We start from the raw sequence: 10,130 nt of genomic DNA, 5'->3' as shown, positions 1-10,130 counted from the left end.
AGAAGAAGAAGAAGAAGAAGAAGAAGAAGACGACAACGACGACTGCTGTGGAGAAAGTGAAAAAGTGTGGTGCTAGATGAGGATGGGAATTTGGGAAGTGCCAGAACATACCAAGACTTGTAGTACATGTAAGGAATTTAGGAGTTTGCCTTCATCCTAAGAGAAGAAGTGTTTAGAAAGGGAATGGTAGGGACATGATGGTTTTTTCAAGATTTTATTTATTTATTCCTTGTTCCCCTTCCACTACCCCTTGTTCATTTCCCAGAATAGGTGTCTCTCATGTTTTGTCACCCTCTCTAATATTTCCCATTCATTTTCTCTCCTTTCCCCTATAATCCCTTTCACTATTTTTTATATTCCCCGTATGAGTGAAACATATAATGTTTGTCCTTCTCTGATTGACTTACTTCACTCAGCATAATACTCTCTAGTTCCATCCATGTTAAAGCAAATGGTGAGTATTCGTCCTTTCAATGGCTGAGTAATATTCCATTGTATACATAGACCACAGCTTCTTTATCCATTCATCTTTTGATGGACACCGAGGCTCCTTCAAGTTTGGCTATTGTGGACATTGCTGCTAGAAACATCGGGATGCAGGTGTCCCGGCATTTAACTGCATCTGTATTTTTCGGGTAAATCCCCAGCAGTGCAATTGCTGGGTCGTAGGGCAGGTCTATTTTTAACTCTTTGAGGAACCTCCACACAGTTTTCCACAGTGGCTGCATCGTTCACATTCCCACCAATAGTGCAAGAGGGTTCTCCTTTTTCCACATCCTCTCCAACATGTGTTGTTTCCTGTCTTGTTAATTTTCATCATTCTCACTGGTGTGAGGTGGTATCTTATTGTGGTTTTGATTTGTATTTCCCTGATGGCAAGTGATGCAGAGCATTTTCTGATTTTTGAATTTTCTTTTTGATTTTGAATTGTCAATCGACCTTTCTTCTTTTCCTCCTTTTCCTCCTCCTCCTCCCCCTCTATCCCCCTCCTCCTCCTCCTCTCCCCTCCTCCTCCTTCTCTTCTTCTTCTTCTTCTTCTTCTTCTTCTTCTTCTTCTTCTTCCTCTTGCCTTCTTTAACCAAAGCTGTTAGTGCAAACTTCTCAATTATATTCTGTCTTAATAATGTTTATTATGACAACAAATGACATAATATTATCTTCCTAATTAGAGAGGACATACCTAGAATGTTGGGGTTATTTCTTAAATTATATTTTATTGGATTTAAGACACCCAAATAAGATGGATGTTTACTGTTCTATTCCACTAAAAAAGAGAAAATGCTTCCAATTAGACTTGCCATTGATTATAAATAGCATCTCTACTCTAAAGACTTAAAAATGTTTGATAATGCACATCCTTAACTCAGTGGAATATTATACTTCCTTTGACTCTTTTATAGTGCCTGGTATGATATTGAGTTAGTCAAAAGTGGAATGGAAAGAGTGCTGCCCTTCAAATAAGGACACTGAGTTTGTAACTGGTTCTGCCATACACCTGAACAAGAATGATTTTGTGTCCCAGTCCACTCTTCTATTGTTTGACCACATGACCCCTGAAGTTTCTCTCAGATCTACATTTTCTCTGTGCAAAAGCTACCCGTCAACAGCTCTAGGAAGAGGACTCTGAGGCTTCTCTCTGCCAGAGAGGATGCCTTGAAGAGAGGTTCAGGACCCCTACAGTTCTCCAGGTGGAAGGCAGTAATGAATGTGCCTGCAAGCCATACAGCTTTGAATTAGAACACTGAAGACTCAAGAAATTGAGTAACCAAAGAAAATTTGTATAGGCCTCATGTTAACCAGAGATGTGACCCAAGCAAGGGCTATATGATGGGTTGAACTGTATTCCCTCCCAAAAGGTATTAGTGTTCTAATCCCTAGTAACTTGGGATGTGCCCTTATGGGGAAATAAGGTCTTTGCAAATGATCAAATTAAAATAAAGTCATTAAGTCATTAAGAAGGGCTTTAATCCAATATGACTGTGTTCTTATGAAAAGGGGAAATTTGGACATGGAGACAGACATATACAGAAGGAGGAAATATGAAGTCACAGAACACCATCTGGAAGCCAAGGAATGCCTGAGGCCAACAGAAGCTAGGAGATGCATGAAACAAATTCTCCCTCACTGCCCTACGAAGGTACCAACCCTGCTAATACCTTGATTTTGGGCTTCTAGCCTCTGTATTTTGTTTCAGCAGCCCCAGAAAATTACTATGGCTGTTTCCTGAAAGAATTGTATTACTAAAGCAATTCAGGGTCTTCTACTCAGCATCCTTCTCTGCTTCTGAAAGAGTAGCAAATTATTACAGACCAGTGGTTCGAAATACATAAAATTGTTAAGAGACTACAATTTGTCCTCAACACTCTCCCACATCTGCTTTCTACACCTGGCAATTACTCCTCATGCCTCTGGCCTCAGGTGCCAACACCCCCTTCTGCCTTCTCATAGCCAAGAATAACTTCCAGTGACCTCCTCAGCTCTGTAAGTGTTACTCTCAACCTTAAGTCCATTCTGCATCCTCCCCTTTCATTGGCCTTCATCTCATGTGTATTTTAAAAAATCAGTATTTGGAAAGGGATGTAGCACGAGTAATAAATCCTTTGAGTGTCTGACATAAAACTTTCCAATGGGTGACACACCTATCAGTATGCAAGATGCATTATTTTCAGGAGCATTCTGGTGAGTTGGAGGACACTTAACATTTGGTTTGATGATTAAGACGATGTGTGACTTCCTCCATCCAAAATCTTCTCTTTCCTACATTGGCTTTTCTTTACACTCTGAATTAATAGTAGTCTACTTGTAGGTTGAAGGCCTCTAGAGGAGCCCAACTCCAATACCATACATGAATAGGACCCCGCCCATTAATGCTTCATAAATTGCTGCCCCCTCAAGGCCAAGACTCTGTCCCAACATAGCCCTTGCTCCAGATCTACAGGGATGGAGGGTTGACCTAGAAGGTAGTTGAGGTCCCTACCAGCTCTAGGACAGAATGATTTTTCTTGTTATATAATCTCTGCTTATAGCCTCATGTCCTCTATAGTCACTTTTCTCTTCTAATTTCCAAAGCTTTCTCATTCATACCTGCCTTTGAGGTATGCCTGGAAAGGGGAGAAACATTGAAAATAAAATTTTGTGTAACATCCAGTATGGAAAAACATTACTAACAATTGTAAATATAGCTTTCATTTTTTGAGAGCTCGGTGTACGCCTGAGTTGATGTTAAGTGTTCTATAAGCACATTTTTTAACGCTTGCTATAGCCTAAGAAGTGGGTATAGACAGGAACCCAATATTATAATAAAGACTCAGGCCCACAAATTAGAAAACTTTTCTAAGTTCAGGTAGGCAGAGGTGGAAATGGGATTCAAACCTAGATAGCGTCAGGAGTCCATGGTCTTAATCACTTTGCTATACTGACTTCTCATGTCTGGAAATTAGAATGTACTTCCTTATGGTTTAGGAAAATTAACTATCAAGGAACTTGAATCAGTTCTGAAAATTAGGGAAAAATTATCCAAATGCAGAGTTTTAACCTTAGAGCATATGTGAGAGATTTTGTCTTTCCTATCACTTTACAACTGAAGAATCTCAGGACTTCACAGGCAAAACACTTGCCCATGGATAAACATCTATACATGGAGCTTTGCACTAAATACACACCTCTAGTCTCTTAAGCCATGGTACAAGAAAAGAAGAAGTTGCCTTAATCCTTGTATTACTGGTTCCTAAACTTGAACTAGCATCACAGTTACCTTGTAGAGTGGTTAAAAGACAGATCCAAGGTCTTCGTGGAGACCTGACAATTTTAATTCACTCTCATTTCAATATTCATGCAATGCCTCTGGGAACCATCTTCTGAAAAGTCACTGTCTTTAAGCCAGAGGACACTGTGCCATTAGGTGAGTAGGCCTCTTACTCTGGTCACTGAATAAGAACTGGGCTTTAATATAGTGGGTCTTAGCCTTGAATACACATTGAAATCACCTGGAGAGATTTAAGAATACACCACAGAGTGCAATTTAATTGGTCTGATATATAGACTGATCATTAAGTGTTTTACAAGGTCCTGAGATAATTTTCATATGCAATCAGTGTTGAGAACCACTGTCTTTACACTTGTAACTTTCTGATTTCAGGCAAGTTACTTAAACTCTCAGTGCTTCAGTTTTCTACCTATATAAAGAGAATTATAATGGTACTTATGATTTTTGTGGTATTTATTATTTTTGTGAGTATTAAATGACTTAATACATTGAAAATATTTAGAAATACGCCCAGCATTTAGTAAATATTGTATAAATATCGACTGTTACTGTCATCATCAATGTAGTGGTAGTTAGTGTCTTTTTTCCTCTTTCCTCTTATCTGTGTGTTCTGATTTTCATGGACTTTTTTTTACATATGAACAAGACCTTGTGCTTTTTCTTCTCATTTTTTTCATTTTTTTCTAATGATCTATATATTAATGCTATCAAAATTAAGTAGGGCCAACTGGCTCATCTCTCCCTCTCCCCTGGTAAAAAGATGCTTCTCTTTTCTTTCAGTCATGACTGTTTAGTGGGAAGAGCACTTTCCATTCTTACAAGTAAAAGTTTATTTCAGGGCTTTCAATTCTATCCCATTCAGTTATATGTCTATCCTTACTCCAGAATGACACTATTTTGGTTACTGTAGATTCAAACTAAGTTTTAAAATCAGAAAGTGTGAGTCCCCAACATTGTTCTTTTTCAAGATTGTTTTGGCCATTCTTATTCCCTTGCACTTCCTTATGAATTTTAGAATCAGCTTATTAATTTCTGAAAAGATGCAAGCTGAGATCTGAATAGTGATTGTATTGAATCTGTCAATTGTTTGGGGCAAATTGTTATTGTAACAATATTAAGCCTTCTGATTCATGAACATGACATTTCTTTCCGTTTATTTAGGTCTTTAGTTTCTTCCATCAATGTGTTATGGTGTTCAGATGATCAGTTTTGTAGTATTTTGTTAAATTATTGAAGGTTTTTTATATTCTATTTGTTCTTTTTGATGCTAATAAAATGTTATTGATTTCTTAATTTCATTTTCAGATTGTTCATTGCTAATGTATAGGAATGCTATTGGTTTTTGTATATTGATCTATGTCTTGAAAACTTTACTGAACTCATTATTTGAAATTTTTTAGTGGATTTTTTAGGATTTCCTATAGACAAGGTCCTATCATCTACAAATAGAGATCATTTCATTTCTTACTTTAAAACTTAAATGTCATTTATTTAATTTTCTCGCCTAATTGTGCTGGCTAGACCTTCTGGCAGAATGTTGAATAGACATAACAAAATCAGGCATCCTAGTCTTGTTCTTGATCTTGAGAGGGAAAGCACTGAGGCTTTCACAATTAAGTGTCTTGCTTACTGATTTTTTTTTAGATGACCTTTATCATGTTGAGAAAGTCCCTTTCTATTTCTAGTTTGACAAGTGTCAAATATATTTTCTGCATCTATTGACATGATCATGTGGGTTTTATCCTTTATTAACATGATATATTACATTGATATTCAGATGCCAATTCCTGGGTATGTCAAGCTGTTATTAAAAGCAACCAACTTGTTATAATGGAAAATTCTAAACACATAAAAAGTAGGGAGAATAATATAATGAACCCTCAGCCTCAATTATTATCAACTCCAGGTCCAATTTAGTTCATCTATACTCTTTGCTTTCTTCTGCCACATTCTAAGAATTTTGAGGGAAATCCCAGAAATTATATTTTTCATCTGTTACTACTTATGTATGTATCTCAAAGGGTGTAAGACTATTTTTAAAAAATAGTATTATCATATTTAAAAATAATAATTCCTTAATATCATAAAATGTCCAGTCAGGAAACAAATTTCTTTAGTTATAAATTTTAACAAATTTGACTCAAGATCAAAATAAGGTCTGTATATTAAAATTGATTCATGTGTCCCTGAACTCTCATTTAACTTTTTGGATCACCCTCCCACCTCCTTTCTTTGTTTTGCATGAAAAAATAAGATAATTTGTTTGGTAATGCTTGTCACAGTCTGGATATTACCGATTTTATCCCCATGGTGTAGTTTAACATGTTCCCCTGGGCCCTGTATTTCCTATAAACTCTTAGTTAGATTTAGAGACTTGATCAGACCCAAGTTTGATTTTCTAGCAGTGATTCATCATAGGTAATGCTATACAATTCCATCTAGAAGACACATAATATTCGATTACTTAGTTCTTGTTTTTAGTAGCTATTACTACTTACTGCTTGGATTCAGACTTTCCTTAAGGCTTTCAGAATAGTTATATTCTAATTCTCCCTCTGTTTGTAAATAACATTTTTATTCCATACAAGATTAAGGGGAAAACAAGGTGTCTGAGGGGGTGGACTAGGATTTATTGGAAGAGTTTTGGGGGATCCAAGGCTTCATGAAGGACTATCAGAGTCTCAAAAACTGTTAGGCAATATGGAGCTTTTCTCTCTCATCTCCCCAGACTTGTCTCCATTCCTCTGAACTTAATTTGTTTAGCTTTTTCATAGCCAAATAAAGTTGCCCCATACTTCCTGAATTTACCTTTCCATAGCCAAACAACTTAGAGAGACACTGTGTAAGGATGTTCCAATGTCCAATCCCCTGGGTGATATATTCTGATTAGTCCATTTTGGACCAACTAGCAATGACAATTAGGACAGTATGGTAAAGTCACATCATTCAAATATGTCCACCTGTGGGTCAGGTAAGGGAGAGTTCTTAGAGAAAAACTGTATGTTTTGGACAGACCTTTCAAAATAATGGTTATTGGTATCTCCTCCTTCCATGTCAATCCATGACTTCAAACCATCATTTTTCTACATTGATGAATCTTTCTCTCTTTCCTTCTTTTATTTTGTTTTTGTTTATTTGTTTTTTAAGGTTTTATTCACTTATTCATGAGAGACACACAGAGAGAGAGGCAGAGACACAGGCAGAGGGAGAAGCAGGCTCCATGCAGGGAACCCGACGTGGGACTGGAACCCCGGGACTCCAGGATCATGCCCTGGGCCAAAGGCGGTGCTCAACCACTGAGCCACCTGGGCTGCCCTCTCTCTTCCCTTCTTTGAAATGAAACATCCACTAAAATATCCCCTTAGAAATCCTGTAGACCCAAATCTTAATATGTCAAAGACTGAACCACCCAAAAATGGATCTTCCCACTTCATTCCCTATCTCAATGAATCATAATCAATGCAGTGAACCATATAAGAAATTTGAGAATTTCCCTAGGCTCTTTACTATTATCCCTTTCTTCCCATATCATCCCTCTTGTCGCCAAGGACTTGAATTCTACCTCCTTTAATATCATTTGAATGTGTTCCCTGTACTTGATTCCCCCTAATGGCCACTGCTCTAGTCAGTAGCCATTGCTTCTAACCTGATTACTGCCATAACCTCCTAAGTGGACTCTCTGGGGTTCAGAATGGCTTTCCCATTTTTCTAAAGCATATTTGTAATCATTTCATTTTGCTGATGAAATTCCTTCAGTGGGCCACCATAGCTTTCAGGATAAGAGTTCAAACTCCTAATCTTAGTAACCCAAATTATTCACCATCTGGCTCCTGACTACTCCTAAATGTGCTGTCTAGTCACTTAGAAGCATTTTCAGTTTCTCAGATTTGTCAGATTATTTCATGCTTCTCTGCATGCTTTCCCTTATCTGTTTCTACTCTCTGGTAAATCCTATCTCTGTTCATATCCAACTAACTAGTGGATCCTAAAAACTCAACTAAGAAGTTAAATTTTCATCTTTTGTGAAAAAATTCTTGGAGAACATGTGTACTTTGACTTTTTAATCTCTAACATTTAGCCCAGTGCCCAGTATAGAGTAAGTTATCAATACCTGTTTGTAATAAAGGTAAATTAAAAACCTACAGATTGTGGGCAGAAGTGCCTGGGCTTGTTGCAGCTTTTTTTTTTTTTTTCCAGAAATTCTGGTAATAAATACCCTCCACCCTTTTTTTCAGTCAACACGGGTTTCTCCCCAGGCTCTTCTGATGATTTTCTCAGCAAAGTGTTATCTCAGTTTGTGGACCACCAGTCAAAAGGAGTGAACCAGTCAGCTCTGACAGTTGGCACTGCTACTGGGTAGCAATGCAGACAGAAGGAGCCCAAGCAAGCACAGGAAAATGAAAATAGATTCCTGTAATCTCTGAGGAACACAATCAATGCTTCCTTGCTTGAGTATGGACAATTCAAAAATCAAGGACTGATCTTTTGGAGTCTAGAATTACAGTCCTTACCATGAAGTCTTTACTGATACCTGGCAGCTCACACTTGGTCACTTTCTTGACCATCCAGGACAATTCTGGATTTCTTTCATTCATTTTAATATCTGACTACACAGGTGTTCCCGGAGCTCAGCCCAGCATTTCCGCCTGGGCCCATGGCTGCCTACTCATACCTCCCGGGGCCCGGGGCTGGCCCAGCTGGAGGCGCGGCGCTGCCGGACCAGAGCTTCTTGTGGAACGTTTTCCAGAGGGTTGATAAAGACAGGAGCGGGGTGATATCGGACAACGAGCTTCAGCAAGCACTCTCCAATGGCACATGGACTCCATTTAATCCAGTGACTGTCTGCTCCATCATATCTATGTTTGACCGAGAGAATAAGGCTGGCGTGAACTTTAGTGAGTTCACTGGCATCTGGAAGTACATCACAGATTGGCAGAATGTCTTCCACACCTACGACAGGGACAACTCTGGGATGATCGACAAGAACGAGCTCAAGCAAGCACTCTCAGGTTTTGGGTACCGGCTCTCTGACCAGTTTCATGACATCCTCATTCACAAGTTTGACAGACAAGGATGGGGGAAGATTGCATTTGATGACTTCATCTAGGGCTGCATTGTCTTGCAGAGGTTGACAGATAATTTCAGGCATTACGATAGGGATCAAGACGGCTGGATTCAGGTGTCATATGAATAGTATCTGTCCATGGTCTTCAGCATCATATAACCCTGGTCTTTGCACATGGCAACGTGACTTATGCAAGGCTCAAAGATGCCAAATCTCCCTTTAAAGAAGTGGGACACAGATGCAGCCAGATACAGCTCTTCCTTTAGATTTCATATCACTAACGTTTGGGACCGACTGTATATATGTGGATAAGCTGATAAGGTTTTTGCGAATGTAATAATACTTATAATCATTATTTACACATAGACCTTTGATTTGAGACTGTCCAGTTGTGCCATGAGGTTAGATATGATAATGTTTCAGGGTATCCTGCATGCAAAACATTCATCATGTGTGTTTCTAGAGAACTCCAGTTCTATAGTGGAAGTACTTTTATTAGCCAATAGGAATTTAAAAATAATATGGAACTTGCACATAAGCTTTTACGTGCCTTACATTTTTAAAATGCGGTATTTGTTTGAATATGCAACATAAGCAATAAAGCACATGCACCCTCAAAAAAATATGACTACACATTTTCTGAAACTCTTTACTTACTGTCTAGTTTTCCACAGTTACATGTAAGCATTTTGTAGGTAAAAACAAACAAACAGGGATCCCTGGGTGGCGCAGCGGTTTGGCGCCTGCCTTTGGCCCAGGGCGCGATCCTGGAGACCCGGGATCGAATCCCACGTCGGGCTCCCGGTGCATGGAGCCTGCTTCTCCCTCTGCCTCTCTCTCTCTCTCTCTCTCTCTCTCTCTCTGTGTGTGTGACTATCATAAATAAATAAAGAAAAAAATATTTAAAAAACAAACAAACAAACAAACAAAAAAACACAAAAAAACATGGCATATTTCTCAACGCGAGAAATGCCAGAAACTTGGAGAAGGTTAAATATTTAGAGTTTTTCTAAGAAAGAGGAGATGATTCTAGAATTTATAAACCTATTGTGTCTAAAGTAAAAAACTAGCAAAAATAATTTTGGAAAGTGATTTCTGAGTATATGAAAAGGTGGATTAGTAATCACCAGAGGCCACTTACATTCATGGAGGACAAATCATACTAAATGAAAATAACTGTCTTTTCTAAATGGTAAACTAAATTTTAATAAGAATTCATATGGGGGGCAGGGCAAGATGGCAGAAGAGTAAGGTCCCCAAGTCACCTGTCCCCACCAACTTACATAGATAACTTTCAAA

General features: G+C 38.3%; 1 pseudogene; it reads left to right on the top strand.

Annotated features, from left to right (window-relative positions):
* Nucleotides 1–8,394: 8,394 nt before the first annotated feature.
* Nucleotides 8,395–9,013, top strand: LOC140632309 (programmed cell death protein 6 pseudogene; annotated as a pseudogene).
* The last annotated feature ends 1,117 nt before the right edge of the window (nucleotides 9,014–10,130 follow it).

Source organism: Canis lupus, chromosome 4, assembly GCF_048164855.1.
Source record: "Canis lupus baileyi chromosome 4, mCanLup2.hap1, whole genome shotgun sequence".
NCBI lineage: Eukaryota > Metazoa > Chordata > Mammalia > Carnivora > Canidae > Canis > Canis lupus.
This window is presented reverse-complemented; position numbering and strand designations above follow the sequence as displayed.